At 48.6% G+C, this 19,821-nt stretch overlaps 1 protein-coding gene across 3 annotated transcripts in view; it reads right to left on the bottom strand.

Annotated features, from left to right (window-relative positions):
• Window positions 1-19,821, bottom strand: part of Asator (tau-tubulin kinase asator) — a 453,953-nt gene that overhangs the window by 370,574 nt on the left and 63,558 nt on the right. The window lies entirely within an intron of this gene.

Here is a 19,821-nt window from a genome sequence, read left to right on the forward strand (position 1 = left end):
CGGTGCAAACGTCTGAAAGAAGAGGAAGTTCGAGATACAGCGTACTGGTTGCACAGTTAATGAGGGCAGAATGCATCGTCAGCAAGCCGTGCCCGAAAATTAGGTCATGAGGGCAACATGTCAGCACGGTGAACAGGACTGGAAGTAGGCGGCCAGCAATTCGTATACGAGCTGCGCACTTACCCCTTACGGCAACAGTGGCGCCATTGGCGACGCGCACGGCTCGAGTGATGGCAGGCGTAAGAACATTTTTGAGGCGACGACATAGGTTACCGCGAATTATGGACACTAGGGCTCCAGTATCAATTAATGCTGTCAACGGAACACCACCTATTCTACTTCAATTGCGTTCGTGTTGGTGAGGAGCGTCAACGGAGGATTTCGACAGGATGAACGTGTTGCAGCATTACCTCCAAGAGCTGCATGGCCTAGTTTTCCGTGCGTCGGTTGGGCGAGGAAAAGCGGCGAGGTTGGTGTGACGGGGAGCGACGGCCTTGAGGCGACGGCGACCGCACGGAGGAGCGGCTGTCGGGGGCATCAGAAGTAGGGTACACACGGTGAGGAGAATAACGGCGAGCGCCGGGGTATGGACGAGGAGCAGGGAATTAAGCTCCAGGCGGCATTCAGGTGGTGCGGCAGTGGCGGGATACATGAACAAAGCGGTGGCAGCGGAAGCAGATCGATTTGTCATCTGGCATTCGCAATTCAGCAGGATTGCGTGGTCTGGGAGCGAAATACTGGTCATTACAGGTTGTGGACATGGGAATGGGTGCCGAATCGGGTCGGGCGACAGAGCAGGCTGTATAGATGCCAAGGTTTGCAATTTCTTGGCCCACAACTGCTTCAATACCTGAAATAGTACGGCCCGCTTGGTCAAAGGTACCGTTAGGGGGTCGTGGATGAAGGGGGCCCGGACTCGCCGCTTCAATCTCACGGTGAACGACACGTGTGACGTTTTCTTGAAATGGTCGTGTGGCGGTAAGAGCGGAGCATGAGGGCGTGGCAAGGGTGTTTGGGAGCCGGAATATTGTGGGACGATGCTGCGGCTATTGGCTACCTCGAAGCAGCGCCATTTTTGACGATTGCGTCGACGGTAGAAACGTCGTTATAGACGAGTAAATTGAAGCCGTCGTCCTCGATGCCTCTTAGGATATGGCCCACCTTGTCAACCTCGGTCATGTGCTTATCGGCTTTCGGGCAAGGCGCGAGCACTTGCTAGCCTGCAATACTGAGGTGCAGCAGGCAGGGCTCAGTTTCTTATTTTAATTATTCTATTTTATTAATTTTTATTGCCCAACACAATCCTTATGTTTGTAGGAGAGATACTATTCGGTCGACGACTGGACACGGGTGGCAAGCTCTTTTCGCGCAGCCTGTTGGCCACCTGACGGGTTGCCAAATAGGTCGCGAAGCCGCACTTTGAAAATGTCCCAGCTGGAGAGCTCGATCTCATGGGTGCGAAACCAGACACGCAGTGTCCCGTCCAGATAAAAGATCACATTAGCAAGCATGATGGTGGGGTCCAACTTGTGGCTTTGGCTAATACGCTGATACATGCTGAGCCAGTCGTCGATGTCAACGCCATTTTGTGTGGAGAATGTCCCAGGATCATGGAGGCTAGGAGCCGTAACGTACGTTGCGGTTGGCGCTGCAGGTGTAGGTGGCGATGGGGTGGTTTCATCGGAAGCCAAGACTGCGAAGACGATGGTGCGGCCACTTCGGAGCTCCGTGGCGAGGACGGGGAACGTTCCACCTCCACCACAATGTTACGCGAAGGACGAGTCAGTAATACGAGGAACCATTTACAGGTTATATTTACAACAGCGGTTGCAGCACTGACCGGTTAGATTCACAGCGCGAGCCCCACTCGATCTTCCTCCTCTTTTCTCGAGAGATGGCGCCCACACGCTTCTTACAAACAATCAAATACCACACGCGTGTAGCAATATCTTCCGGCGTAGTTAGATGTTTATCGGAGGAGGAGGAGGAATAAACTTTATTTGTGCACAGCAGATTTGAGACCTAGGCCTCTACCTAAATGACGGCCTCGAGCCCTTGGGCCCTGGCGGCATCTTCGGCCTGCTGGATTGCCTTGAGTTGGTCATCCGGTGCACAGCTGAGCAACGCGGTCTCTCACTGCTCTCTGGTCTTAATTATTTTATTCTGTATGGGTGTACGAGGACAAGCCCAAACAATATGTTGTAGGTCCGCCCTTTCTTCACAGAATCTACATCTATCCGTGTAAAGGTCCGGGTAGTAGCGGTGGTAGGTCACCGGGTTCGGATATGTATCTGTTTGTAAGAGGCGCCATGCCGTCGCTTGCCGTCTATTTAACGAGGAGTGTGCCGGGGGGAAATGGGCCCTTCCCGATTTATAGTGTTTGGTGATCTCGTTAAAGCTGGTCATCCGGTCTCTCTCCGTTCCCAGTATTTGCTGCGTGTCACCTGCTCGGCCTGTCAGTTCTCGAGCCAGGTTGTGCGCTATTTCGTTCCCGGGAAGGGAGGAGTGTGCGGGTGCCCAAATAATGTGGATGTCGCGATCTCCACGAAAGTTGTTTAAAATTCTCAGTGCTTCCGGCGAGATTCTTCCCTTTGCATAGTTCTTGACGGCTGTCTTGCAGTCGCTTACTACGATGTTAGCTTCCGTGGAGGCTATTGCCAGTGCTAAGGCAGCTTCCTCCGCCACCTCTGCCTTCCATGTTTTTACCGTCCCACTAACTCTGCAGTCACCCTCTAGACTCGTAGCAACTATGGACATACTATGTCCATTTGCGTACTCCGCCGCGTCCACATAGACCACGTCCCTGGCACTACGGAATCTTTTGTGGAGAGCTCTCGCTCGTGCGTTTCTTCGATCTTGGTGAAACTCCGGGTGCATGTTTCTGGGGAGTCGGTGAAAATTAATTACATTGTATGCTAAAAGACCCAAAGAAAGAACTTAGGAAGCTTCACAAGGTTTTAGTAAACATCGTTGACCGAAACACACACACGCACACACACACACACACACACACGTACACACACACACACGTACACACACACACACACACGCACACACACACACACACACACACACACGCACGCACACACACACACACACACACACACACACACACACACACACACACACACACACACACACACACACACACACACGCACACACGCACACACACACACACACACACACACACACAGACAGACAGACTGATGCATCGGCCCGGGGGTTTCGATGAGTACTTATTAACTGAGCATCTGACGGTGAATTTCTCTTCTAATGATAGCCTATTACCGCGAAGTCAATGAAGCTGTAGTTGCTCAGAAATAGATCCAAACTGATTCAGTATTTCTCCTTGCCTTAAGGCCGATTATCCCTGCCACCTTCGTCACGCAAAGCGACGATTTCCTTCCTCGTGGCCCGCGTGTTCGCCGCCTCTGCTCAGGAAAACATTTCCGAGTCTCCCGCAGCCGCCAGAGTGAATCAGCCCGGCGAGAGGCTTGGCTCTTGCGCTGAGTCAGCGCATCAAGCACGGCGGGTGAAAATGGTGCCCTCTGGCGCCGCCGAAACACGAGCGCCCACTGGGCGCAGAGGCTGCCTCGACTCTGCACCTGGCAGTCGTCTCGCACCGTCGCGCTCACTGGCGACCTTCGCGCATCCAGCCGAGGACCGGAAAACGGAAGCCATTGGCCGCGATCCAACGAAGGCGACGTTGTCGACACCACCGACGTCGCTCTTTTGGCGTCGCGATGACGACGCGGGAGAACAGGACAACGGTCATTTAGTGTCGCATCTTGCAGAATTGCTTTACAGAAAAAAAGAAACTTCTGCTGCTGGTGTTTGGATATTTCATTGATGGGCTCTCTTCTTGCAATTACCTAGGGAAGAATGGAGGCAGCCGTTCAACTTTTACCGATCGTGTAGTTGGATTGCGCGGAGTATAGTACTTGCAGCGAATGCTTGGTTACCTCGGCCCGCCATCACAAAAGATTCATTAAAACTTCTTTCTGGGCGAGTTGGTGCATGCTGGATTTGAATATTATAACAGATCCAACACATGGAACCACAAAGTAACAAAGACGAGACACAAGCGCTGACTGTCAACTAAACTTCATTGACGGAAGACGGATACCTTATATAAGGGGAAAGGCAAAATTGAAGGGGAAGGGAGCGATACAATCGGGAAAAAATGACATTGCGCATCGATGAACGTACGTGCCGGCAATCAGCGAAATCAGGCGCAGAAAAACAAAGAACCATAAAGAAGGCAAGCCATACTAAAAGACAATCAAATCAAATCAGTAAGGGAATGGCGTAGACCACTCCTGTGGAACACTTGACGAACGGCTTGTCGTGTTTTAGCTGACGACCTCTTCTTTTAGATCTGCAGATGCATGGGCATAACTGCGCCAGCTTGTTTGGTGCCGAAAGAACAATGGACACCCCATGCCTGTTGGCGACGTTCTTGAGGTTGTGCGAAGTCTTGTGCAGGTACGGCACAACCAAAGGCTTATCGGTCTTCCAACGGTCATCTGTTCTTCGTTTTCCTAGTTTTAGTTTTTGAAGGGGGGTCTCACACACAGCAATGAAGACCGAATAGGGGAACGCCGCCGCCAAAAGTCGGCCAGCCTGATTCTCAAAATTTTCTGCATTAGGTGCGGGCATGATTTTTGAAGCGATGGGGGCGGAATGGGAAAACACCCGTGTACTTAGATTTAGGTGCATCTTAAAAAACCCCAGGTAATCGAAATTTCCGGAGTCCTCCACTACGGCGTGAATCATAGTCAGAAACTGGTTTTGGCACGTTAAACCACATAATTTAATTTTTAAAATGATTTTTGAACAAATCATTTCAAACAGTGCGACGCTATAGCTCTTTTTGCAGTTTTGGAATAGGGTGAATCATATGGTAACAAATCCTTTTTTGCTCGAGGGAAGTAGCCCCGGCAAACGTTCTTTTCACGAAAGTTAGTCTCAGGTCTAAAAACTCAGGTCTCAGGTATGGCATGGGTAAAATTGAACCCAAATCTATGTTTGTGAAATACGTTTAAAACTTCACCTACTGTAGAGCGGTAGGTGAAGGCCGTCTGCCTTTTTAAAAGCCCTGATAAATCACCAACATACCTTAATACCTTTAAAACAAAAACCCCAAAAAAGCCCTATCTAAAAGTTTATCCACTTTTGCTAAAAATATATCACAAGGAATTGGGGCGACACAGGACCCAATGCAGATACCATTGCGCTGCAAGAAAGGCAGGTTGCCATAAACAATAAAAGTAGATCTCAGGTAAAGCTGCAATAACGATATAAAATTATCTACTGACAAGCCTGTTCAATTCCCTGAGGCACTTCGCCATTTGTTTCTACGCATTCCTTAAGAACCAACAAAAGCTGATCTCGAGGCAAAGAATAAAACAAGTCTTCTACATTTACAGAGAAACCAAAGTCAATGTTATCTTTGTGCTCTCAAAAACAGCGTGACATCGGTAGATTTCTTTGTAAGGAGCGCTTCTTTCAAAGCAAGCGTTTTGAGATGCTTTTGCAGAAACCGACTAACGTTTATTTGGCACCAACCTTCTACACTAATGATAGACCGGTATGGAATATCCGGCTTGTGGGCCTTGGCTGTAAAAAAATGCGTTTAGGCTACTACCTCTGCTTTTGGCAAAATCCCTCGCAAGTTTGTCAAGATTTAATTTCTTACAGAACTTAATAAACTTGATCTTGACCCTAACGGCACTTTTCTTAACAGGCTCAAAATTCTTAGTGATCGCCGCTTGCACTTTTTCATTCTACATTCCCTTTGGCAGAACAACAAACCCAGTCTCTTTGTCTGATTGAACAAGCATTAGGTTATTTCTTTTAAACAAAGGAACCACGCCATTTAACAGTCGTTTGTCATTCTGCACGTCAAGAATGTTCGGTGAGCACTTCCGCAGACAGTCTACACCCTCAAGGAGGCAGCGGTCCCGGTCCTCTTCAGTTCTCGCTTTCATGGCCTATTTCCTGTTCGTTGCCATCAGCTCATGGGCTGGGACGCCAGGCTCCCACCCATATTTTGGGCCCTTCTGCAGGAGGCGTGTTACGTTCTCAGGCAGCTAAACATTTCCAAGGACGGTTACACTTCCTTTACTCCCCTGTGTTATGTTCCTCTTACGTAAACAAGACAGCAACAGGTTCAGAAGGCTCCTCCAATGGTACTCCATGAGATGAGCAGCTGTTTTCGTAAGCGATGCTAACTTCCTTGCGGCGAGCCATCCGGGGTGGTCAGCGTAGCAAACCAATCAAAGCCAATTTTGAAAAAGACGAACTTGCCGCCACAGTTCTGACCGCATTAATTTGCACAGTCTTTTAGCGTGTCCCCATGACGGTTTTACAGAGGCAAAGAGAGCACTTACTTAATCTGGCACGAGGCCCTTGCGGATACAGAAGGCGCAGCGTCTTGCCCGGCATGTAGCGTTCACGATGTGGGTCAGTAAAAGTTCAGTGATACGAGAAGAGGGGATAACGCCGAAATAAGAGCCACATGAACGACAAAGGTACTTCATTGAAACTTCTTTCTGGGTGAGTTGGTACATGCTTGATTTGACAAATATTTTCAGTAAGAGTGCCAACACGACGGCGCGCGTCAGTTTGGAAGTGTTTTACATAAGGAAATATGGCAGCAAGTGCATAAGCACCCCCTATGCATCGATTTAGGCTGCAGAGCTTTAGTTTTTGGAAACCATCGCTTAATGACTTGATTGTCTTTTAGTATGGTTTGCCTTCTTTCTAGTTCTTTGTTTTTCTGCGTCTGTCTGCGCTGATTGCCGGCACGTACGAAATCGATACGCAATGTCATTTTTCAACCCTTCTGCCTTTCCCCTTACATAAGGTATCCGTCTTCCGTCAATAAAATTTAGTTTACCATCAGAGCTTGTGTCTCGTCCTTGTTACTTTGTGAATACATTTGATAGCGCTGTTGCAATATTCAAATCATCTCAAAAGAGTTGTAAAAAAGTAAACACCCTTCGTTTGGAGCAGGTGCTGCTCTTATTCCACAACTACTTTATTTTTGGGTGCAAGGACCTAGCCCACTTTGTAGGTATCCGTCGCACGAAAAACATGGGCCGATCCAGAAGGAACTGCAGTTTAACCTCCATGTTCTGGCTGTGATCAGGGAACAAGGTGAGAAATTAGCGCGTGACTCACTGCGCCAGGTGCTTCGAAGGGCGACTTCGTCACGGGAGAAGCACACGTGTGGTCGTAGCGTAATGGTTAGAGCACTCGAAAAAAGCTAGTCAATCCCACCATCGGTCCCACAGTTTTTTATACATGTCATCACACTTGAAGAGTTATCGGTGCTAAGATGCGGCTTAGTTATTTTCCTAAGATGTCCAGGGGCCGTATTCTGTAGCGGTTCGTTTTGGAACCGGTTCCTTTTGGCTGTTGCGTCAGGATTACGTCACTCGGAGAAAGAGTGGAACGGGGCGGCGTGAGGGAAACCAATCAAGGAGCGGCGGTCTGCCGGAAGATCACGTCATTATTTTTGTTTGTACTTGGGGGACGGTATAGCAATTGAAGGATGTTGCTGGTTTGATAAAAAAACATTGGTTTGTATACACCACTTGCAAATATATTTTCAGTAATAAATGTGAGCTTGCGGCGCAGACGCTACTGGGAGTTGTAATTTTATTTGTGTTGTTATATTATTTAGTCGCTAGGTGGTGTGCCATACGTTATGCAAACAACTTGCCTCGCTTTGTTTACCTTTTGGACTTGTTCGCGCACCGAAACCGAAACGATGTCGTCGCACAAGGACAGGCGGCTGGGTCCTCATGTTTCAGCGAGGCAGCGCGAAATACTCGTTTCATTTGTCGAGGAGCACCCGTACCTAGCAAAGGCGTCGTGTGTGTTGGGCCAGCACAGCTGACGGCGGCTTTCTGTTGCGCCGTGGATGGGAATCTAACCCATCCTTTTTCTTTGCCCACAACCGTTATGGCCTTGGCGACGGCTGTAATGATCCGGTTGACCGAAGGTTGCGACAGTGCAATCGCTTCTTCATTCCCGACGCACTGTTGAAATCTCCCGGTGGCAAAAAAAACGTAGCGCGCACAGCACTTTTATCGTAGTGTCGACACCACGAAATCTTTGAGGTCCGAGATGTTCTTCCAGCTCATCGCAAAGACGTCGCACTATGTCTTTGGAGAGCCTAAAATGCCTTCGGAACTCTTCTTCGGCCATGCCGAACGCGTCGCGTCGTTGCCTCTCGTCGCGTCGTTGTCTTTCGGCGTTCGCCAGCAGCACAACCTAGCACAACCAAAGGAGCCGCCATTGCCGTCTCTGTCTCGTCTCGTCTAGGTGCCGCACGGCTCGTCAGCTGGCGCGAGACTAGCCGGCACCCACGGTTGCCCTAGCAGCCCTCGACATCATGCTCGCCACCGCGCGCGACCCTCGAGCGAACCACTTCTCCGCGGTTCCTCTCGTAGCAGGGAACCGGTTCCTTTCCAGATGATTGGCAACCTGCGTGACGTCATCAAAATTTGTCGTCCCGCCCACCAGGGATGACGACAACGAAGCGCCGACCAATGGCAACAGCTAAAAGGAACCGGTTCCAAAACGAACCGCTACAGAATACGGCCCCAGGTATGGTTCCTGCGCTCTTTGAATATGCACTGCCTTCATGGCGGCTGGTTTCTCTACGAATTCAACCGCGTTTTCGTAATCTACCAAAGCCGGGTTAAGAGGGTTACGTTGAATTTCTCAGGTTTCCTTTACTGAGAAAGCATTATATGTCCTCTGAGGCAGGAAAATCCGGCGTCATCAAGCGATGGTACTAGAACAGGCCGATGGCGCAAAATGCTCAGATTTACGTCACATGTCTAAGGGAGGTTACTCTAAACAAAGTAAACTCATGACTCAAAAGAAAATTTGGGTCTGGGTGGGAATCGGACCTGGGCCTCCGGTGTGCGAGATTCCCCGACGCCACGGCTGCTGCACGGTTCAGGCCATCTGGCTGCGACATTAGAGTAAAACGGTGGAGTAAATGAAGGTGAATTATAGTGTATAATTGGCATGGCGGTGGATGCTAATATTTCCCCCCTTCATGTACTTTCTTCTACCTTGCAGGCTTCTGCAGAACTGACTTGCTATAGTGTATCAAGGTTTATTTGAGTGTATAAGGTGTATTACAGTTTGTACAAGTTAGATCAAGGCATATTAAGATACAGTTGCTAAGGGTACGTCACAATGTCACGTATCATGCTGCCGGGATAATTGGAAGAAAAACTGGTTCCGAGGTGTTGATGTATGACGTCACGTGACATGTCACCAAGCATATAATGAAGCCATCACCATATGAACCCGTAGCTATTTGGCGATGAGTTCTGAATGGTTGCGGTCTTGTGATTAATCAACGCAGAGACAGGAAAACGAAGAACAGAACGCAGACGCGCTCTAGCAATTAAGAAGTCTTTAATCAATCACAAGCAATCACAATGCTTTCGCCTTCAAGTCACTTAAGGATACCTAAGTGACTGTCAATTTTGCTGTCTGATTGAGGACGTAAATGTGATCAATTGCAGAATATTCCTTACGGAAGTCAGCCCGCTACTGGGTTGACCGATGTCAAGTGGGTTGACGTAATTATATTGGACTTCACCTTCGTGAATATTGTGTACAATCAAAGGAAATATTTCGACGCCTTTCAGCGAAACAGTAAATACCGATCAAGACAGGGGTCCGGCAAGGAGAGGCAGTCTCGGCAGTGCTATTAACTACTTGCTTAGCAGAATTATTCATGCTATTAGACTGGGAATGCTTAGAAGTGAGAATCAATATCTCGCCAACCTGCAGTTTGCAGATGGCATTGTTCTGTTCTGCAACAATGGAGATAACTTGCTACAAATGACTGAGGACTGCTGTGCCTTGTGATCCTTCGGAGGCGGCAAGTTCAGACAGCCTGCCAGGAAAAATCACCCAAGGCTGTTCGAATAGGTCAGAACAGATGGTGAAGAAAAGCACAGGCCCAAGATGAGAAAGGCGGACGTGGTCGAGGCGTCTAGAATCAAACGTGCGATGTGACAAGGTAACAGGAGCAAATGCGCGAAGGTCAGGATCCAGCCGGAGACTAAAAAAGCGAAGGAAGGTAAATCCCAAGTTTAGGCGTTTGCGGAGATCAGGGATCGGCGTGGACGCAGGCGTTGTAACCGTCGCCTAATCACATTTCGGACGTCTCGTTGTAAGCAGAGGGAGAAAGGGAAAGGTTGCTGCATGAGCGGGAGGCAAAGAAGGGCACCTAAGGGAACACTGCGCGCGCGGGTCTGTGACTGCACTCTTCTCCCAGTAACTGCATGGGGTGCCCAAAAATTGCAGTCACGAGGTGCGTCAGGCAATTGAGCGGCTCTTGCCTTCTTCGCGACCACACCCTGCGAGAACCTCGAGATGCGTGACCCTCTCGAGCTCGTCTGAAAGGGTTTGTTTGACGCCTCAGAACAAAGAAATTAGGAAGACATGTTGCAAATTGTTTTGTTCTTTTGTGTTCATTTTGTATTCGACTGAGTTGTGTGTTGAATGCTTGGGTAGCTTAAGGAATAGTACGACATTTTGTTAGGTTAGGCTCAGATTAGATCCGCAATTTCAAAATGAAAGTTTACGTGATGACACGTGTCTTTGGCCAACAGGGTGCGTGTTGCGTACAGCTTGGAAGCTCACGTGCAAGTGGATAAGTTGTGCTTTTGCCTGAGTTATGAACTAGTTGTCTTTTATTTTGCAGTACTGCTTTTTTGGTGGCACGTTTTGTGCATTGAGTTCATCAGGTTTGATTTCTTCGACGATGTTAATTTTTTGAACGTTTATGTTTTAGGAACTTTTGTTAGACAGAAGGAATCGTCGGTCTCTTCTGCTCTTGTTATGGCGGACTTTTTCGGGTTAGTTTGATGTTTACTTCCCTAAAAACGTGACAGCTGAACGCTCGAGAAAGGAAAGCGTCAGTGTTTTTGTTTTCTTTAGCTACAGGGAAATGTAGGCTGAAGATTTAAAAAAAAAGCCTCAGTGTAATTTTGATTTGCTACTTGTTTTGGATAGTTCGCAAGATTTTTCCTTAGAAGTTCTTTTTTTAATATTTGTCAGATTGGTGATTTATTGTAATAACGCTGCGTCGTACCAGGACAATAAATAAGAGCGCTAGATGGAAGCCGGAATATTTCGGGCCTTCTGAGCAAATTTAGGAAAGTGATGAGGGTTGAAGATGGCACTCCCTTTGGTTTATTTCACAATAGGATATTATGTAATCATCATGTAGATATATTGGGCTTAGTGTTACGAATTTGAATTAAAGTCGCCTTCCTGATCGGTGGAAGCTCTATTCATTATTACTTAACTATTTGCGCGGACACATGGTTCAAAGTTTCTTGATACTTGTGCCGATTAACGTGCACCTTGCGTTTCGTGGTTTTCCTTTAGGTAGGGGGTTGTCAGCTTATTGTAGTTTGTGCGCTCTGGCGATGAGAGTAGCTTGCATGTTGCGCTTGCTGCATTGTGTGTGGGCGACAAAGGTTGCTCCTTGGAGTTTGTCATGCTGTATTACTTCAGTCCAGTCAGCGCCCACTTGTCAAGAGGCCTTCGGCCAGAAGACCTCCATTCTTGGAAGCTGCGACCCCATGGCATTGATCAATGCAGGCATCGAGCCGGCCGAGCTGAATCGAACAACTCGACCTCCAGATGCACCATCTGGTTGCGGGATTGCTGTTGTGGCTGATGATCCCTCGGAGCAAAGAATACTTCACCGGCAGACATGGAGCTGTCACGGATGCTGTTCACGCCTCATCGTTCACTCGAGGAAACTCAATCAGGGTCACCTGAGTCTTACGGGCAAGAAGTCGGACTCCAGACATTTGGCTTTTCGAACGCCCAGAAATGACAGCTCCCTTCAAGACAACAACGACGCCCTCTGCATCAAGACAGCAAGTTGGGCCAGTTCGTTGGGATTCATAGTAAGATTCATTACAGTGCAACACGTCGTCGTTTTATACCTTGTTTTGTCCTGGTTTTGTGTTGCGCTGTAACGAACCTTACTCGAAAGCATCCCGGCCAAATCATTCAGAAAATCAGTGACAGATTACCCGGCAACCCACCTTGGCTGCTCAGTGGCTATGGTGTTGGGCTGCTGAGCACGAGGTCGCGGGATCGAATCCCGGCCATGGCGGCCGCATTTCGATGGGGGCGAAATGCGAAAACACCCGTGTACTTAGATTTAGGCGCACGTTAAAGAAAGCCAGGCGGTCGAAATTTCCGGAGACCTCCACTACGGCGAGCCTCATAATCAGAAAGTGGTTTTGGCACGTAAAACCCTATTATTTAGATTACCCGGCGTCATCGTCGCTAAACGTTGGAATGCCCAACGTCAGCTTCGTCAGTGCCACATTTGGCGTTAGGCCGGGGGGCGAAGCCGAGCGCACGCCTGTGCGCTGGCCGAGCAAGCACTCCGGACACCGTGCTCTCGGCTGATGAAAGAAGACCCCCCCCCCCCCGCGTTTATTATCGTGCACTGGTTTTACATACTTGCGTCACATGACCACAGATGGCAGTCGCAGTTGCCGATGGCGGCTGACGTCACGCGTCAAGCAGGAGGAAACGATTCCTGCACATTACCCTTTTCAAGCACTATTAACATCACGTGCATACAAAATGGTATAGGGAGACAAGCGTCCTGTTGTATTCAGTTTCGTTATTCATTTGAGTTCTTTATTCCCCAGGGGGGGCTTCTGTTCTTGGTTATATATATAGTTGTATGTGTTCAATAAACGGCTTTTTACATTGGGACGGCTCGAGTCTGGCTCCCACCTTCGAAAATACCACACATCCCGGACACAAAAGAAAGCAACACAGAACAAAATCGCTCAAAGCATCAGTCGTCCACCCCTAGCCCTATGGGGTTGCGCACAACTCTACCAAATGTGGTCGTAGTTATAATCTTGTTTCAGAATTGTTACCCTTCGTCTCCGTCAGAGTTAGAGGCACCGAAGCTTCGCGAATTTGGTTGCCTGCACGAGTGACCAATCGGGCCCTGCTGGGCTGTTCCTGACTATCAGGGATCTCGCAGCTTCCGCTATCTACCCGGTCTTTTGGGTGACGGTGCGCATGCTGCTGTTTCGACGGACTTCGAGCCCGCTTTCTGTTTGGACACGGTATGATCACGGCTATGGTGCTGCTCCGAGCACAGTACCTTTGGTACGGAGATCAGTCAGCCACTCCACATACCTGTGTCCGCCTTTGTGAGATTTTTAGACCAGTGATGTCTGTTCAAGTGGCGGCTTTGCCCCTTCCTGACCTTACGGTCATTGGCCACCGCTTTCTGCTGGCAGCATTGTCCCGGATTGCGGTTCGAAGGCAGCATTGGAACTCTCGTCCTAAGTGTTCTACCCATTAGTATTTCCACTGGGCTGGCTTTCAGAACACCAGGCTTGGGGCTATAAGCCAGTAAGGCTGAGTAGGGGTCATCCGACTTCAAAATGAGATTCTTAACCGTGTTTACCAAACGCTAGGACTTCCCCGTTGTCTTGGAGGTGCCTCGGACTCGTGGTGACACGACAGGACCTATACATTTTAAATGAGTTCGAAACTAGAGTTAGAGTTAGAAATATAATAACCTGTGTAGTTTTGCGTATTGCTCGAATTCCACACTGACGAACAGGGCACCATTGTCGGTCACCACACACTCGGGAATGCCATGGGCGCTATAACGTAAATCTATTCCAAACTTTTCTATTCCAATTCTGCTATCAGCCCACCGCGATTGGTGAAAAAAATTTTTGGTGCCCCCACTTCACCTGTCTATCACGCGACGTCACGAAAACCGCGATACCTCCCCATCTGATATGACGTGTGCACACTGATTATGCATAATTAGACCGAACAAAACGAAAATAGTAATTTATGATTCGATGACTTTTTGCCATTACCCGTCGGCTATTGGTCAAAAGTTTTCGGGCTGTACCCACTTCCCCTGCCTCTGACGCGACGTAACAAAACCGCAAAAGCTCACTGCGTCAAAGTGACGTGTACGCGTTAAAGGGAAGCTGAAGAGTCTGTAGAATTCAATAAGACGCTCACATACGGATGCGGGAACCTTATAAAACATGAAGGTAAAATTTTTGGGGGGGGGGATTTTTCACTTAGGAGCGACGCAATCGTCGGTTAAAATTGCGCCTGTAGCTCCGCCCCCCGTCGAGCGCCGCGCGCTGCTGCTGACATTGACGATGCGAGCGGAGACCGGGAACCGCGCGTAGTGACGTCAACACTGGTGTTCCGCTCCTTCGCAGTGTCCGCGACCGTGTCTGACCGGGCTTATTTCTGCGTGCTTGCCATCCTAATCTGCTTCCCTCGACCCTACATTCCTTTGTGTGTATATAGGAGTGGTAGTTGACGTGCGCAGCATCAATTGAACTTGTAGGCCGATCATGCCGGCGTTCTGTGCAGCCTACGCTTGCACGAACACTAGCGGCCGCGACGATGTTTCGATGTTCCATTAGTTCCTGCAAGACAAGAAGCTTTTAGCTAAGTGGGAGGCTGCTGTGAAGCGAAACAACTTCCAGCACTCAAGAACAACAGTGTTGTGCTCTAACCATTTCCGTGACGATTACTACCAGAGTTTATCAATAATGCATGCTTTGGGTTCTCCTAAAAAATATAGCACGCTGAACGGAAGGTGCATGTTTATCTCCCACCCTTTACGAAGGTTTCATCGCCAAGCGCCGCGAATTTTCTATTCGCACGTGTGTTGTGAAACAGCGTGCATGCAGCTACCATAATGCAGCGCAAGCGTAAAGTTGCTTGTGCTGGAAAGCCTGCTCACGCCAGGACGCTGCGCTCCCCCTTCTTCCGCACACATAGACCATCTCACGTAGCCGATGGAATACGCCGGTTACGAGTAGCGTGCAGATGCCGTGCTGATGAAGGTTCTATACTACACGTGCTTCAACAGCCGGTAAACTTTTCCCGCGTTTAAACAGTCTGTGTAGATTGCCGACAGCTTCCGGGCAACGCACAAATGCTGAAGATCGCAAAACCGCTTACGTTCTGCGAGGAGGCATGCCGGAACATAACGCTACAGTTGTTTGCCCGGAAACGTACTCACTGGAACGCTGAATGCAGCTTAGCAAAAAACATACTCGCCAAAGAACATTTCCAACACAAGGAGATGCTAACACTTCGCCTTCGTTCACGTGGAAAGCGGTGCTTTTACCAGCATTTTTTGTCTCTTGGAGAGGCCGGCTCTTCGCACTCGGCTCGTACATGTAGGGAGTAAAGTATAAACCCCTTACAAGTGATCTTGCACGCGACAGCGACAGCGCGACAAGCGAGGCGATGTCTGTCGCGTTCACTCGTCGCCGGCAAGCCGAACTCCACGTGAGCGACGGCTTTGAGCGACGACTTCCCGGTATGAGGGCAGCAATATACGCGCCGAAACTAGCGTGACGCATGCTTTATCAATTTAGGTTGATGTATTTTACTGAAGAAGGAGCATAAAATATTTCTGAAGGTCTTGCACTAGGTTCTTATTTTTGCACGTGTAAAATTCAGTAGTTTGCTCGTTCCGTGCGACAAACAGTAGTATTTAACTTACGTACATCCAGTTTCGGCTTCGCACTATTCGCTAGTCGCTCATAGCATTTCCGGGCGACGAGCGACGAGTTCTAGATTTCTGGAAACGAGCGATCGAGCGACAACACCGAGCGATCTGTTCAAGCGACGGCCCGTTTTGTCGCTCGAAGCCGTCGCCCGTCACCTTCGCGCGCAAAATCGCTCTCGTGGAGTTTGGACTTAACGCCGAACTCCTCAGAGAAACGCAAGCTCTCGAAATTTTCCATGACCGTCTCAGCAAAACACCACCAAACTACCTTGAACCGTGCTTCGTGTGTAGCGGCAGCAGTCGGCGCGAACGAACACCATTGTTGACGTCACGAGGCGCCCGACGAATCACAGGCGAAAACGAGGCGCGCGAGCTGGGCGTGTCTGTTGCTGCACTTTTCATCGAAATAAAATATGTTTGCACTTTCTTTCGCTCAATTTCGATGCGATATTCGAATTAAGAGAGTTGAGAACCACGACGTACTGCTCTTCACTCATTTTTTCTAGAAAAGCTTTCAGCTTCCCTTTAACGATGCATTATTATGCCGAACAAAACTGAGTTTTTTTCTGAATAACCACAGGCTGCTGCGTTCCGAAAGGAATAAAAGGTGGCTACCACCGATCACTCCGGCACTCGCTACTCGACTCTGTCGGAGAGCATGGGTTTATTTGCGTGTAATAAAACCTTTTGCGTGGCCGTGTAAAGTTTTCGAGAACTTTCGGCACATTTACGACCTCGTTCTGCTAACTCTTCTTTGCTGAGGATCCGTTTTAGCTTCATTCTTAAGCTTTCATTGCATACCGCCGCGATTGTCGACGAACCACCGCAAGCTAAGAGAAAGCGGACCAATCGCAGACGCCGGCACCACCCTCTTCATCCGGTTATCGACATTCAGTGTAGTTGCTCGGCCCCATCAAATCCCACTCCACTTGAGCATGCTCCTCTCCCCTTGTGAGCCAATTAGGCAATAGGCAAGAGAAGTCGCTCAGTGCAGGCAATGTTATTCCTTTTTCAAGGAAAGAAAAGTGACCACCCATGAACGATTGGAGCATTTGATTGGTTTGTTTAGACAACCCGGCGGGTGACCGCCCGATGCTTGCCTCGGCGGTTACGCATTTTTAACGTCAGGAGATTAGAATAAAAACATATTACAATAGTTTTACGTTATGCGGCCCCATGTCTCGCAAAAATGCTGTTTATTCTACTGATCTTAGTAGCAGAGTCTGCGGACGGGAGAATGGCGATCTCTTGGTATCGCGACAGATAATCTACGAGGACAAGGTATTGCCAACCGTGAATTTGACACCAGATTGGCCCCCACTCTCTCCCGAAGAAAAGACGGTGTTGTCGATCCAATCATCGGTTCTATATCTTCCGGCGCATGCATCGCGCAAACGTTGCACCGTTTAAAGAAAACGAAAGATGCTATCTCAGTGCTCAGTCCCGGCCACCAGAAAGAACCTTCAACTACACTGTGGCATCGCGAGATGCCTTGGTGACTGTCATGTAGCTTGCTTAGAGCTTCTTTACGAAGGGGCTGAAGAATGACTAGCCTCATACCCTTTAGCAGCAACCCGTTCACCACAGACAGACATGCTCGATTCTGCCAGTATGGGACAAGAGGGAACATTTTGTTTCTTAGGCCAGCCTTTCTTTGCACATTATTCGCAGGCTTCGACACACTTCATCATTCGCTTGACCTTCTTTCACTCTTGTCAGGAAATCGTCGCCTGTTTCTAAACCCATTAAACTGTCCCCTCTGAGACAGTCAAGCAGCTTTCCACTTTTGTACGAGCTAACGGCCAACGTGAAAGAGTGTTAGCAGTGGTTAGCGATTTGCCTGGAACATACACTACGCAAAAACTGTACCGCATCAGGCGCAGAAGAAAGCGCTGACTTCTAGGCGGCATATTATCGATTGCCCGGCGACCCAACAGCCATACCAAGGACTTGTGGTAAGTTTCGAAAACAACTTCCAGACCACGTATATATTGACAAGTGTACTTCGTTATATTTATCGGGCGACCACTTCTCACCACCTAACAAATGTTATCCCACAGAGGAGGACGCGCCTGCATGTAAAAAAACCTTTCTGGAATGTTATCGATGGTTCCCTCCGCTGTCTTTCCCCGCAACTTGTGTAATCTGATTACATGTATGCGCGACGCGAATAGTGTAGAACTTTGTGGAAGACACGCGGGTCCCAGTGGTTACTCTGGAACATTCGACAACTGATCTATTAAAGCCGACGCGCTTGACCCGCTGATCAGATTTTCGACGATCGCCGACTGTGTTCGCCGCTATGGTTGTGCTCTAAGTGTAACCTGCCTTTGTGGGCACAGGTTCGCCCAATAAAAGCTAGTTTTGTCTTTCACAGTATTGCTTCTGTGTTCTTTGGCGTCACTACCACCTGTCAATATTTATCAAACCTTCCCGCTGCCAATGTCAACGCCAGCGCTTCCTTTTCGGTCTTGGAGTATCGTTGGTCGGTTTCGGTGAGCGAACGAGAAGCAAATGCGACTGGTCCATGCTGCCCGTCTTCTTGCTTTTGAAAAAAAAAAAAACTGCTCCCCGACCGAAAGACGATGCTTCAGCTGAAAGAGTGGTTGGTAGCGAAGGGTCGTACATAGCCATGCACGGCGCTGAACAAATAAGCTCTTTGAGTTCTTGGAACGCTTTTTCCCGATTGCTGTCCCATACCCAGTCTCTATGCTTCTGCAAAAGACCACGCATCGGAGCGGTTGCTTCGACTAAATGTGACAGGAAGCGGCCCAAATGATTGGCCATGGCCAGAATGCTTCTAAGCTCAGGTACGTTTTCGGGCTGCCTCAAATCTTTGATAGCACTGAGCTTCGCCGGATCAGGATGAATGCCTTCTTCATTCAGAATATGACCCAAAAAGTGTACTTGCTTAACCCCAAATAAGCATTCCTCTGTGTTTAGTCCAAAATCAAGAATGGAGCGGACAGATGGAATACCACACTGCGCTATAAAGTTTCTAGGAAGGGATAAGGTGCCTCAGAAAGGCTGGCGAACGTTTCGATAGGAGGACCTATCTTCGTCAAAGGCGGCCTCGTCATCCCCGGCATGTTAGCTTTAAAGGGTCAGTGCAGTGACGTCACGTGAGTTCTACCTTGGTGGCGGCTGGTTATAAAGGGAGAGACTTCAGAGGTAATGAGCGCTGTCGTCCGACATCTGTGAGCGCCGTTCCCAAGACGAGGGGACAAGAGCGGGGGAGTGGGAAGACGGGGAGAAAAGAAAAGAAAGAAAAGGAGAGAGAAAAAAATGGGGGGTGAGAGAAAGAACAAGAAAAAAAAGAAGGGGGCATTGGAAGGCGTCGGGGAAACGAGAGGTTAGGGAGCATTCAGAGGTGTCGTTGGCGGCATGTTTTTGTGGCATTAGAAGAGCCGGTTAGGCGGTCAGTGCGCGAGTAACAGGACAGGCAAAAAAAAAATCTGAGTTGAAAGCGTGACTTTAGTAGCATAGTAGCAATGCGTCGAGTAATTTTCAAGTAGTTAAGATGGCGACAAGGAGTCTGGGATGCAATGTATGGCGTATCTGGAAGGCAGCGGCATGGTCTTTCAATGGCGGTTAGCCCCAGTAGCTCAACGTAGGTGTCGTTATGGCAGTATACAGAAATGGTGATACCCTGAGTGGCTCAGGCGCCGAAAAAGGTATAATGACGTCTGGGACTTCTGAATGTGTTGGTGAGGGAGTTTCAAAAAAATATATTAGAAAAGAGAAAAAAATAGGAGGGGGGGGGAACCGAAACCGGAATAAAAAATAGGAGGGTGACGTGAGGAGAAGCGGGCGGGGGCCGGTGTACATGGGAAAAGCGGGTCGTACAGTTGACAAAAATGGAAAAACATGAAAGAGTATATTAAATTGAGTAGTGGGCAAAAAAATTTTCAAAATGGAGGAATAGGTGAGGTTAAGAATTAAGGTTAGCTGATGGCATAATGTGTTTTGTGTCTTGGTTGAGGATGTGAGAATTTCAGATTTAAGTTACCACTTTTAAAGATTCTCAGTTGCCACGTGCCAAATTGGTACACGTCGCATGTAGGCAGTTAAACTTGTGTATGAGGTATGATTCCATATATTTGCTTTCGCGAGGTGAACGGAAATTTGTTTGTAGTATTTAGTACCTTGCTTTGTCAAATATATGACCATGTTCATTAAAGTGGCTGGCTACTGCTTTACGTAAATTGTGTTTTGT

The sequence above is a fragment of the Dermacentor variabilis genome, chromosome 7, assembly GCF_050947875.1.
Source record: "Dermacentor variabilis isolate Ectoservices chromosome 7, ASM5094787v1, whole genome shotgun sequence".
Lineage (NCBI taxonomy): Eukaryota > Metazoa > Arthropoda > Arachnida > Ixodida > Ixodidae > Dermacentor > Dermacentor variabilis.